This window comes from Pteropus vampyrus, unplaced genomic scaffold (genome assembly GCF_000151845.1).
Source record: "Pteropus vampyrus isolate Shadow unplaced genomic scaffold, Pvam_2.0 Scaffold51, whole genome shotgun sequence".
NCBI lineage: Eukaryota > Metazoa > Chordata > Mammalia > Chiroptera > Pteropodidae > Pteropus > Pteropus vampyrus.
Window position 1 is genome coordinate 5,482,305 of NW_011888832.1, and position 12,642 is coordinate 5,494,946.

The 12,642-nt window shown below is 55.8% G+C and overlaps 1 protein-coding gene and 1 pseudogene across 1 annotated transcript in view; both read right to left on the reverse strand.

Annotated features, from left to right (window-relative positions):
• The window catches only part of NKD1 (naked cuticle homolog 1), a 149,143-nt gene that overhangs the window by 122,277 nt on the left and 14,224 nt on the right, over nt 1–12,642 (reverse strand). The gene's annotated exons all lie outside the window — the stretch shown is intronic.
• LOC111739619 lies at nt 7,220–7,338 on the reverse strand (annotated as a pseudogene).

Below are 12,642 nucleotides of genomic sequence, written 5' to 3' on the forward strand. Positions count from 1 at the left end.
CGCAGACTGACAGCTCCAACCTGGGCCCTACCGGTCACCAGCCGTGTGGCTCTGCAACCCCTCTGTGCCTCGGTATTCTCATCCAGAGTGGACGAAGGACAAGATCCCCCTCGCAGGGTGGTGGGAAATAGGTGGAACAAACGCAAGGCCAGGTTCATGCCCCCTCCTCCAGGAAGCCCTCCTGGCCTCCTGAGAATAGGCTTCTTATCCCTCTGCTGAGTTCTTACCAGTCTGACTCAGCCCGTCGGCTACTGGCATCCAGTTGCTCCTGGCTGCTTGGGGGTGCTCCGGAGTGCAGGGAGCTGGCCCTGCGTCTCTCAGCACCTGGCACATTGCTCAGCACGTTGCGCACCCTGGATCCAGCGGACGAGGGTCCCTCTCAGGCCCTTGCTCTGCCCGGTGGGGAGCCTCAACCGGGTAGGCCACTCAGGCACTGGGCTGTAGCCCCCAAGTGTGCCAGGAGGAAGCCGAGAACAAGAGAGCCACCCGAGGGAGGAGAAGTGTGGGCACAGCCGCTCACCCGTGCCACCCTGCGGGCCACCGAGAGCCCAGAACCTGAGGATAGCCAGGCCTTTGGCTGTGAGAGCCACTGAGGACGCCTCAGGTCCCCCCAGAGCTGTGAAGAGGCAGCCCGGGGACTGGTGCCTATCCGGGAGGCCAGCAGGCCGGAGTGGCCAAGGTTGTCAGGGAATCAAAGGGGCTGGTTACCCGGAGACACTGGCGGACAGACAGAAGGACAGAAAAGCCTTGACCTTCGGGGTCCTCCTTGGGCTGTCAGGTCCTCTCATCCTTCCTGCCAGCTCACAGTCTCTGTCCCCAGTGTGGCCTCTGTGCCTCTCTCAGCCCACTGGTCACCTGTGGAGCAGTGGGAAGGAATTCAGAAGATGAGGTACCTGGAAATGTCCCAAGCACAGGGCCTGCAGACGAAGTGGGCTGTGGGTGTTCATGGGGCGGGGCGGGGGCACGATATTTGTCTTTAAGCCATAGACTTGTGACAAAAGACCTGGGTTCAGGCCCTGCCTCAGCCACTCGCTAGCAGGAGTCCCCTGAGAAGATCAGTGAGGGGATAGGGAAGGTGCCCCTAGCTGTCCCTCAAAGCAGAGCGCATGGCTTCCCACCACGCGCCCAAGCACGCGCGGTACGTTCTCGTCCCCCGGGCAAAGCCGCATTCTGGTGAGTTGGTTCCCACGTCGGGTGAAGCCGAGCTTCGTGCCGGGCCTTCTCCTGCCAGTGGGCTCTCGGTGGGTGCAGCCGTCTCAGCTCAGCATCCCCAAGAGAGGCCCCTGAGGAGGGATCGGAAGCATGTGACCTGCTCCCAGGGGAGACGGGGAGGGGAGGAGCGAGGGAGTTGGGGGAGCAGGGTGGGGCAGGGCAGGACCAAGCAAGGTGTGACCTCGGGCAAAGCCCCCGCAGAGGGCAGCGTCAACTGGACCCCACAGGGGGCTCTGTGGGCACAAAGGAGCTTTCATACCCCTGTGCTCGTGGGGCGCGTTAACTTCCAGGCAGCTCAGACTCTCTGCAGTGTAGACAAGGAGAGCTGCACTCCCCTCAGGAGTCCCTCGAAGAAGAGTCAGGTGCGGGTCCTCGACAGCACCGATAAGCGAGGCTCAGAAATGACGAGGGACCCACAGGATGGCCGGCGTGAAGCGCTCCCCTATCGCTCAGCGCAGGCCCATAATGTCTGACACACGCGGGCTGGCGGTCAGGGCACCTGCCGTCTATTGAGCAGGCGGCCTTGGCACCCGTGGCCTGAGGGGATGGCTCATGAAGTTATGATCTGACCGAGTTACTGAAAGAGGGTCAGGACAAGCCAGGGCTTGAGAGTCCGAGAGCACCCCCAAATCTGGCAGCGCCGTTCACCGGCGGTGTGCGCTCGGGCGAGTTATTCCACCTCCCTGAGCCTCAGCGATAGAACGGGGGTCGTTGTAAGAATTATTGAGCAGGTGCGATGAGCCACACACCGAGCTGACGGTGGACTGCTGAGCTTCCTGGGCCCCTGCACGTCGCCTCTCCCAGGTGGTGGGGCCCGACCAACCTCACCAAACGGCCTCTTGTCTCGAATTCCATCCACATCACCAATGGGGGAAAAAAAACTACTTTTATGAACTCTCATGCTAATAAGCAAACTCTCGATGTCGATTCCGATAATATTTGAAGGTGCAGATTCCTAGTGAGGACCCTTCATCTGTTTCTCAACCATCGCTGGCATAGGTCGCACACTGCACAACTCTGCGAGGTACCGTGATTAAACCACAGGATGAACGGCACCGTGGCTCCCCCTGAACCTGGCAGTGGTCCGCCTGCTCCGCCTGCTCCCCGCCATCCTGAGCCCAGTGGTGTAGACACCAATTTAGGTCGTTCTGATGCTAACCTCCACCTCCAGAACGTGGAGATATCTTGTGAACACACATTCATCACATGATTCACAGTGAAGCGTTTCGAAGGTGATTACCATACAGGCAACAAAGCAAGCACTTAGCCCCGTGCCTGGCACATGCCAAACTCAGTGATCAGCACTGTTATTTTGGTTTTGCCTCCAGCATTTTTCTGCCCAAGCACCAGCTTTGAGATCTTATAAGCTAAGGATCCTCCCTGGCCCCCAGCTCCCACCCACCGTGCCTCTGCTCCCATAGAGACTGCCCGCCCCCCAATACCAGTCACTTGCCCCGGGGAGAGAAAGGGTTGGATCACAATGTCCCTTCTCTCAGGGTTCAAAGCCACCGCTAGCCCCCACGTGGCCAGCTGGATTTGTTTCTTATCTTTAATTTTTTTTTTGATCGAGCAGACGCCCTCTGGTTACTTTCACTACATCTTACAGCATCTTTGGAGCGGGCTCGGAGCGGGCAACAAAAGCATGCTTTTTGGAGCGGCGGGGGGCCAGGGCAGAGCCACTTCAAAGAGAATGCAAAGCGGCAACAATGTCCCTGTCATTGTCCTCCCCTGTGTATCTGGCCCCCATTGTCCCGAGGCCGCCCTGAAAAGAAAGTCACAAAGGCCACCGTTCAAAGTGGGCACCACATGCTCCATCAGAAGGCCAGCCTTTGCTTCTGCTCTGTTCCCTTCATCCCCACACACACAGGTTTCCAGCCAGGGGAGGGGAGCCGGCCTTGAAGTGGGCTTTCTCTCTCTCTCTCTCTCTCTCTCTGTCTCTCGTGTGCGTGTGTGTGTGTGTGTGTGTGTGTGTGTGTGTGTGTGTGTGTGTAAGTCTCCTCCTAATCCAAACTCATGATTATATTTTCAAAATGCCCCTAATTGGCAACCAGCCCCTCCTACTTCCTCTATACAATGAGGAAGATTCATCCCAGGCTGCAGGTGGGTACAGACTTTCTTGTCAGGTGGAAGCCTGGGTAGAACTGTTTTCCCCTCTGGATGGGTGAGGGAAAGGGGCAAATCCCATTCTTGACACCCAGGAGTCTGAGACCTGCGAAGCTAAATGGAAATTTAGACATCGATTATCCAACCTTGATTTTCCAGAAGAAGAAACTGAGACCCAGAGATGGGAAGCAATTTCTCTCCTATGACTCTCATTTGAGGCAGAAGGAAATTGTGGCTCAGAGAGGTTAAGTAACCTGCCCAGAGTCAGACAGCTGGTTAGTAGCAGAGCTGGGATTTGAACCCAGCTTTGCCAGACTCGTGGTCTTGAGTTTGCTTCATAGACATAATATGTGCAGAGTCTCGGGGAGGTGGCTGGGATCAGGTCCTTTGGGGGATGACAGAGAATGGGTGTGGGATCGAGTCAGTGGGTTTGGGTTGGGGGACTTAGTGATGTCCTCACACAGAGCTCAGAAGGCCCAGGGGAGGGGAGCGAGCAGTGTATACCCCACCCCCCAGAAGGCTCGGGGACCACAGGCGAGGTAGGAGATGCTTGTGTGGAAGCAGCCTGGCCATGTGACAATTGTGGAGTCCCTAGAGTCAGCCAGAACCTGAGTTCAGATGCCAGCTCTACTGCCTGAGCAGTGCGACCTTGGGCATCTACCTGCAAGAGGGGACCGTGGTGTCCTCCTTGCAGGAAAATGGCCTCGGGCTGTGCCCAGCCCACAGTAGATGCCCAAGAAGTGGTACAGCTGTCATTGTTTTGTAAAAGTCAAGAAAACAGGACAAGGGAGTGAGAGATCTATTTAAGGCCTGAGTATCAGCCCTGGAGGGCCAGGGGGCAGTTAGGGGGCTGCTGGGTGGAGGGCAAGACTCAGAGGCTGGGAGCACAGGAGCAGGGGGGAGGCAGGCAGTAGATAACGAATGACAGCAAAGCAGGGCCCGAGCAGACCTGGCCTCGAACCTGGCTTTAGGGACTATTCCAGCAAGAACCCAGCCCCACAGGAGAGATGCGACAGGGTTAAGAGGAGGTCTGCCTCGCTGCCAAGGGCTCTAGGCCAGCCTCACGGGGCCTGGATGCTAGGCCTAGCTCCGCCCATGGCTTGCCCCTCCCTGAGGGTCAGCTCCCCCTGTGAAATGAAGGGGATGATCTCGTTTAATTTGCAGGGCACGGTGCGGGGGATTTGCTCCTGTGTTCCAAAGACGTGGGGACAAGAGTAAGGGAGAGCCTGGCCTGGGAACAGGGCTCCGGGCCTCTATCCGCAGCCACAACGAGCACAGCCCCTCTAAGCCGGCACAGACTGAACCTCACTTAAGGCTGTCTTGGAACACAAGTGAGGTGGCTTTGAAAAAACAAGCTTGAAAAACTGTCACGGACTTGACTGAGCATCAGCTGAGCGTCAGACTCTGATGAAGATGAATGAGAGCGAGCCCCTGCCCTCAAGCAGCTTAGAGTCTGGTGGGCTGACAAATACAGAGGAGCACTGGCAAGAAAATGGGGCAACAGAGCCTTATCCATGGCTGAGAAAAACTGGGGGCGGAGACCCAAGCTTCGGGGAGTCTCAGAGCATACTGAGCTGATATCACTCTCTCTCCGCCTCAAACACACACACACACACACACACACACACAGCCTAACAGAATCTCTAAGATGCCATCAGCCCCAGAACTCACATCCATCCACCTGCTTGTGGTGGGAACCCGCAGAATGGGCTGCTTCCTCGTACAGAAATGGAAAAGTCCATATTTGGCACAAACCGAGGTCATTTCCCTGGAACTCTGACCAAGTTCTCCAGGCCGAAAATAAAACCAATAAGAAATATTAAACCCAGTTGATATTCATTGAGCTCTTACGAGAGACTTTCTATCTAGTCACCGTTTCTCCCTCACATCAACCCTGCGAGACGCAGACAAGTGTTCCAGCCACGGTACAGATAAGGACCCAGATGAAAATCGCTGTCCCCGGCCTGGAGCAGTGACAGAAGCTGCAGTGCCACCCAGACGGCCTTGCTCACAGGCCGAGCTCCTCACCACTGCCCATCCTGCCATCTGGGCAAGGACAGCCACCTATGGGTGACAGGACACTGCTCGTTAATTTCTTAAGAGGTACGCAGGAAGAAATGGGGCCTCCCCATGGACTTCTCGTACCTTCCCTCCCTGGCAATGCCGCCTCAGTGTTAAGGCGCACGGGCTCTGCTTAATCTCATTCCCCAAGACAAATCAGCCTAATGAAATCTCCTCTCTCCATAAATTAAAGCTCGGAGGAAACAGCTGAGTGTAAACAGAGTCACAGAGTCGTAGAGTTGCCTGTTTAGACACCATTGACTTTCAAATCAGCTTGCTCCTGCAGCCCGCCTGGCAGAAATAGAGTCAAAATGCAAATGTAGCATAAACGACTCTATAATAAATGCTCATTCAACATTTATTCTTTCTCAAATTGTCTCTTAAAGCCCTTTCATGCTAATGTCTAGAAGATGTGACATTAGAAAAATTGCTTTGACATGCTAAGGGGCTCCAAGATTAACAAAAAAAGAAAGGACAAGATAAAGCTTTCGGAAGACCTATTTCAGAGGAATTATCCCTGCCTTTGAAAGTGTTCCAAGGTTGCTGCACATTTCGGCTTGTTGGCATACATGTAAATGAAGTGCTACAAAAGTCCTCGGCTCAATTCCACTTGAATAAAAGCTCCCAGCCGCTGGCACGGTGACAGCGAGAGAGGCCAGACTTCAGGATGAACAGCTAGGGGGAGTGGAGGGGGCAGGCTCCAGCCCAAGCCACGGAGAAGAATGTCAGGGTCCAGCACAGTTGGTGGGGCTAGCCCCTGACCGCCACGTTAAAGAGGCAACATCTGCACCTTTTATCAAATGCGTTTAGTTACCCGACCGTCCCTGCCTCTCCTCTGTGCGTGAGCTTGAGCAAGGTGTCTGACTTCCCTGGGCCTTTTACACGGAGATAACGGGAGAGGCCACTTACAGAGGAGTCAGTGACACAGCTCGAGGAGAGTGCTTAGCGGAGTGTCTGACACTTAGTTAGGGCTCGAGAAATTGCCTGTGGTCGATGTCGCTATTAGAACGTGGTCTCTTGAAGCCCTGCTGAACTACAGCTGGAGGCGGGAGAAAGAGGAAGGAGAAAAATAAAGATGTCCCAGATGAAGTCACCAGGACCCAGAGCGTCTCAGTGATGGCTGGACCAGGGTCCCCCGGCTACATAGATCGATGGGATCAGGACCGGGCCTGCTTCGTGACCCATCTCGCTGCCCCTCTCCAAGCCCGGCTTGGGCTCTTACTTCCCGAGTGACCCTCACACTTGCCACACTTCATCTCGTAAAGCTGTGTCACAGTGTCATCGATACGGTTCCATCGAAAGGTCAGATTTTTGAATCAAGGGCTCATGCGACATTCCAGGACACCACGTTTCACAGCAAACTGGATGTGCAGGACCTCATTCTTAACCACTAGAGTACCTTAGAGCTTCCTAGAGAGGAGAGAAGGGACATTCACTGAGCATCAGCTGCGGGCTGAGTTATGTCCCCAAAATGCATGTGTTGAGGTCTTAACTCCTAGCACTTCAAAACGTGACTGTCTTTGGAGATGGGGTCTTTAAAGAGGTGAGAGAGTAAAACTGAGATTATCAGCGTGGGCTCGGAGCCAATATAACAATGTTCCTAGAAGAGGAGGAAATTTGAACGCAGACGCACGCCGAGGGAAAGCCTGTGAAGACACAGGGAAAGGCAGCTATCCGCAAGCCAGGGAGAGACGCCCGAGAAAGAACCAGCCCGGCCAACACCTTGACCTCAGAATTCCAGCCTCCAGAACCGTGAGAGAATAAATTTCTGTTGTTTAAGCCTGTGGTCCTATCAACCCAGGCAAACTAATAATAGCATCTTCTACATCTTTTTTTTTTTAAACGCCTACTGCATCTGATATTCCAAGGTGGTCTCCCATCCAAGTACTAACCAGGCCTGACCCTGCTTAGCTTCCAAGATCAGACAGGATCGGGCACATTCAGAGTGGCATGGCCGTAGACAATGATAGTATCTTCTTAACAGGTGGGTGACAGCCCATTGATGTTAATATTGTCTCATTTCGAATAAGTCCCCATTAGTCAGGGTGGACAAACGGCTCTAATCATCCTAAAAGTTTAGTGGTTGACCGCAATAGAAGTCAATTTCCTGCTCACACAGCAGCCCAACGGGAGCACAGTGGATGGGGCTCTGTGGCAGCGCCGGTGGTGACAGGGGCCAGGCTTCTTCCATCTTTACTTACGGGTGGAGAAAGACATTGAGAGATCACACCTGGGCAGGTTGTACGGGGGAAGCCCGGAGCTGGGGGCATCACTTCTGCCCACGTGCCCCTGCCGGAATCCATTCCCACAGCCACTCCTGCACCAAGGAGGCAGGGAAGTGTGGATCAGCCGAGATCCCAGGAGGAAAAAGGGAACCATTTAGAACCAGCAAGCCTCTGCTACAGGAAAACAGATCCGGAGAGGTTAAGTGACCTGTCGCAAGTCAGCTGTGGAGCGAGACCAACGACCTGTTCATTGGAGACCTGCTCATCACCACCGTCATCTTCCCGTCATCGGCACAGATGACAGGTGGTTATTGAGCACCTACTATGCGTCAGATGCTGGTTAAGACAGAGTGGGAGCTGCACATGGCCAAGCTCGCAGGGGCCTCTGGGGAGCTAGAACTGGAGGTGCCCCCTGAAGCAGGAGGGCTTGGGCTGATCCGTGTGGGAGGGGGAGCTGGGCGGCTGAGGAATAAGGCAGGGCATTCCAGAGCAGGGAGGTGAGCGCAGAAAGCCCAGGACCAGCTCCAAAGAGGGTCTGTGGGGTGAGAGCGAGGCTGGCAAGGAGGGAGACCCCAGGTGGGCGAGGCCTTGAAGGTCGGGGCTGCGGCGTGTGGGGCGGAGGGGAGGTTTGGGGCGGGAAGGCAGTAGATAGTGCTGCTGCCCTGCTCACAGCCTCCGAGTCGTCCCGACCGTCGGCATCCGAATTGTTGTGGCGGTTGTGTTAATGTAGAGTCTCACACACCCACTCTGCCCACAGGCTAGCCTGCTGGGCCTCACTCAGAGGCGGGTCGGTGCTTGGGAGGTGGGGACACTCCAAGCGCAAGTCTCCATGGCTCCCCAGCTGCCCTCAGGGGTACGTGGCTGAGATCGTCCCTCCCCCGCTTACTACCCGGCTCCTTTGCCGGTGTTTCCTGGGCTTGTCTTCCACGTAAATTACTGGAAACCAGACTTATGCAGTAACGCGTGACGCTGCCATAATCACCACAGAAACTGCCAGCAGGTGTCCAGCCGGTGACAACCCACCGAACTCATCCCTCGTCACAGAAGCCCAATGTGGCTGCAGATGTGAGGGTGGGGGAGGTGAGTCCAGTCCTTATCAGAGGGGACCGGTACTTCCTCAGCCCCCGCCTGCTCACATCCTCAAAGCTACCCCGTCGCTCTCCCAGAGAATGTCACCGTGACTTAGCCAGGTGCCTACCAGGTCTCTCCAGCCTGGCATCCCACTCGACCTAAGTTACATCTATCCAGTAGCATCTAGAGGCCCCAAGGTCCAAATGTCAAATGTGTCCACAGCCTTCTTCTCTCCGCCCACCCTGAACTCCCACGGAGCGTTTTGAGGCTCTACCACGAGATTCTCCAACGCTCAACTACACGCCAGCACACAAGCCACCAGCCAAAGGTCCCACGCAGGAAACACCGCCCAGGCCAACCCCGCAAGGCCCCCTGGGCTTTTGTCACCCTGACCCTCAGCCTCCTTGTGCTGGCCATACCTGAGACAGTAGCTTGTTGCCTCTTCCTGCACGGGGCCAGCCCTCCTCTGGGCTTTGGGGAAGGGTGGTGACAGAGGAGGAAGACAGAGGCTCCCTCTTGGGACAATTAGATATGGGCTGGGGTTGGGGGGTCATAAGCAAGTATAGCTTCAGGGGATGCCCCCTCTCCTCTATATAAGTAGTGTGACAGTCAAAAAACACATCAGAACTGTCAAAAGCACTCGGATTCAGCTAGTTAACTGTGAAACCCAAGTCACAGTTCTGTTTTATGGTGTGAAGATTGCAAGTGATTTATCATGAGGAGAAATCACATTCTTTTAATTTAAAAAAAGCTATGAGCCCGAGAGAGATTGGCTAGATTCACTAGTGTCCCAGGATTGGGCACTCTTGCCTGGAAACCATGGGTGAGGGACTCGTGTGGGCGAAGGTAAGCCCCCGCCCCATAGTTCGTTTGGTTCTGCTACATCCTCTCTCTTGAGCGAGCTCCCCAGAAGCAGACGCTGAGACAAGGATTCAAAACAGAGAGTTCATTTGGGAGATGATGCTAGGAAGCACCCGCGGGGGGCTGGGGGTGGGAGGCGGAGAAGGGAGGAAGCCCACCCATGAGCAGGCGACGCTGTGGGTGGCAGGGCTCGCTCTGCCGCGGACAGCAGAGAGCACGCCTCAGGGACCCTGTCGGTCACCGGCCGAAGTCTGATCCGGGGAGGTGGGCCCCCCTGGACTTTCACTACACAAGGCCCCGCAGCTAGAGGAAGCATCTGGAAAGAACCCCAGATGTTGCAGTCAGAAGCCACAGGGTCTGCTGGATGGGAGCAGGGTAGAGGGTTTGGAGCACACTGTCCCACCTACTATGGGTGGGGGAAGGACAGGGCTTCCGTGCTCCCTACGGGCTCGCCCAGCTCTGTGACCGCTGCCAGCATCCCCTAAAATAAAGGCCCAGGAGAACGTTGTGTGGGCGGCAGCTTCGCCACACTCCTGAGGTCCTCACAAGGGGGCGGGAGGGGCCCCTTCGCCTTCCCATCCACTCGGAACCAGGACTGAGGCCCAGCCTCGCCCACCTTGGGGTGCTGAAGTAGGCCCTTCTCCAAGCCGTCGTCTGGCCGCTTGAAAAGAAGGAAGCTCACGGCCCCCTCTCAGCAACGTGGGCTCCTCAACAGCATGAGCGGGGCCCACCCCCAGTCAGCGCGGGGGCGGGGGCGGGGGCGGGCGGAAGGGATGCCCCGCCTGTCCTGCCGAAGGCCCTGGAGGACGTCCCGTGGCATGTCTCGTTTCTCTCTGCTTCGATGACTGAGACTGCATCAGAGGAGACGGGACCTCTGGCTTCCTGTGACGGCCCACAGCCAGCTTCCAGAACAGGGCAGAACGGGGAGAGGACACCTGCTCCTATGATCGTGAGTCAGAAGGAGCGGGGCGCTCTATGTCAGGGAGGCTACGGAGAACAGACTTTCAGAATCGGAAGGCCAGCACATGCCTTTCAGACCTGGCTCCTGAGAATCCTGATGTTCCTGACAGGAGGGAGCTGGCCATGGAGGCCACGTCATGAGGGGAGGGCCGGGGAGAGAGAGTTACATTCCCCAGCCACGCAGGCTGACGCCCAGCCAGGTGCACTGTCCAGGTGCCCACGGGGATATCGCACCACGCCCTACTCCACAAGTTGCCCCTCCTGGGACTTGCATGTTCCAACCCTTTGCCCACATTCTAGGGGGTCATCTCCCTTTCCTGTGGGTGGTGTAAGTTGAAAGGTCTTTCCGTTGCATGCATACGAAATCTTCTCCCAGTTCGGTCTGTGGTGCCCTTTGTCACAGGGGAGGCCACTCACCCTGGCCCAGCTAACACCTCTGGTCCCTCAGCTCTCCCGTGGGGCTGCGTGAACTCGCGGGTTCCTTGCTGGGGGTCCCGTCACTGCTCTGGGGGCCCGCAGCCAGGCTCCAGGTTCCTCCACCTGCTGCTGGAAATGGCAGCTGGAGCTGTCAGAGAACCATCCGTCAAAGTGAGTCCTTGCCGACAAACACGCCAGGAGCGTTTTCCAAATCCAAGACATCTGAGCTTCCACGATGCTCAGACAGATGTCCTTCTGTGGGATTCACCCAAACCTGTGACTCAACAAGGACTCTGTTGACAGGAGGCCAGGAAGGCCTCTTCTAGGAAAATCAATCGATTGCTGGTGTCTGCCAAGCACCCAGGGGCCAGGGGAACCACGACCTCACCCTGAGAAGCCTCAGTCTGACTGGGAGAGAGGAGATAGCACAGCAGTTAAGGCCTTGGCCTCCAAATCGTTCTTACCATGTCGCCTTGGAATAATTCCTTCACCTCTAAGAGCCACGGCCTTCTCATCTGTAAAATGGGATAACAATAGCTTTCGCCACGCAGCATCGTTCTAGGGGTGAAAAGACATAATACCTGTGGCACAATGCGTAGCACACGGAAGTGTCTGTCGTGCAAACTTTTTCCTACTTCTGTTGAGATCTCAGGGACCCACAAGAGGCCACCGGAAGTAATAAAAGTGAATTCTGCAGAGTTAGGCTTAGGGAAGGGCGGGGAGGGAGGGGACGAAGTGTGGTAGAAGTAGGCGCCTCTGGCAGGCAGAGAGGGTGTCCGTATTTATCCACTCCTGACCTAGAGGAGAAGCTGAACCCCGTGAGCCACGCTCAGCCTCCCTCTCTGCCGTTCCTGCAGGCGGTTCAGCTCCGGCCCCAAACTTGCACACGTAGTCATCGGAAAAAAATAAAAAAGAAACCCTGAAGTGGACAGGACTGTCCACCTTCAAAGGCAACTTGGGGACCACACTCGTGACTCCAGTGTGCATTCGGGAGGCCTCATTCCTCACCCCAAGTGGCTCATCGCAGAGTTTCTTCCAGCTGCGTAGCGCGTTCTCCCTACGGTGAGGCCGAGCACATGCGACGTTTCCCGTCCCGCTTCATTTCCAGCAACTGCCCCGCCACTTAGCCCTCTTGGGAATCATCTAGTCTTCATGTTTCAGTAGAAGAAACAAAGATTCAGAGAGGTTAAGTGACTGAGCGAAGGCCACACAGCAGGCTGGAGGCAGGGCCAGGCCTCCTGACTCTCCGCCCGGGACCCCGGCCACAGAACCCGTCACCCCCCCTACAGCTGGCCGGACACCTCCCGTCGGAGCTTTCCCCCTCCAGGGCCCATATCCGATTCTGAGGCCAGGGCCTGCGCAGCGACCGTGAGCACCCGCCCATCCCACCGCCAACCCCACTCATGCATATTTTATGGGGCCAGTCTCCCTTCCTCGCAAACGGTGTGTCATTAATATGCTCCCCGACTGTGCGGGATAGCACCCCGCAAGAACAGGCTGCTTTCTGAATATTTTATCATTCCTCATTCCTTCTCCCCAAACCAATATATATTTACACAGTCTACCTCCTGCAGAAGAACTATATTGTTTTCTCTCAGTGCCCGAGAACTTAGATGCAGAATTATGCATAAGTAACAAAATATACGCCTTCCCATTGATGTTGAAAGCGAAAACCAATCATTTATCAAGCTGTGAGGGAAGCCAAGAGGAAGATTTGCATATGGTAAAAAAA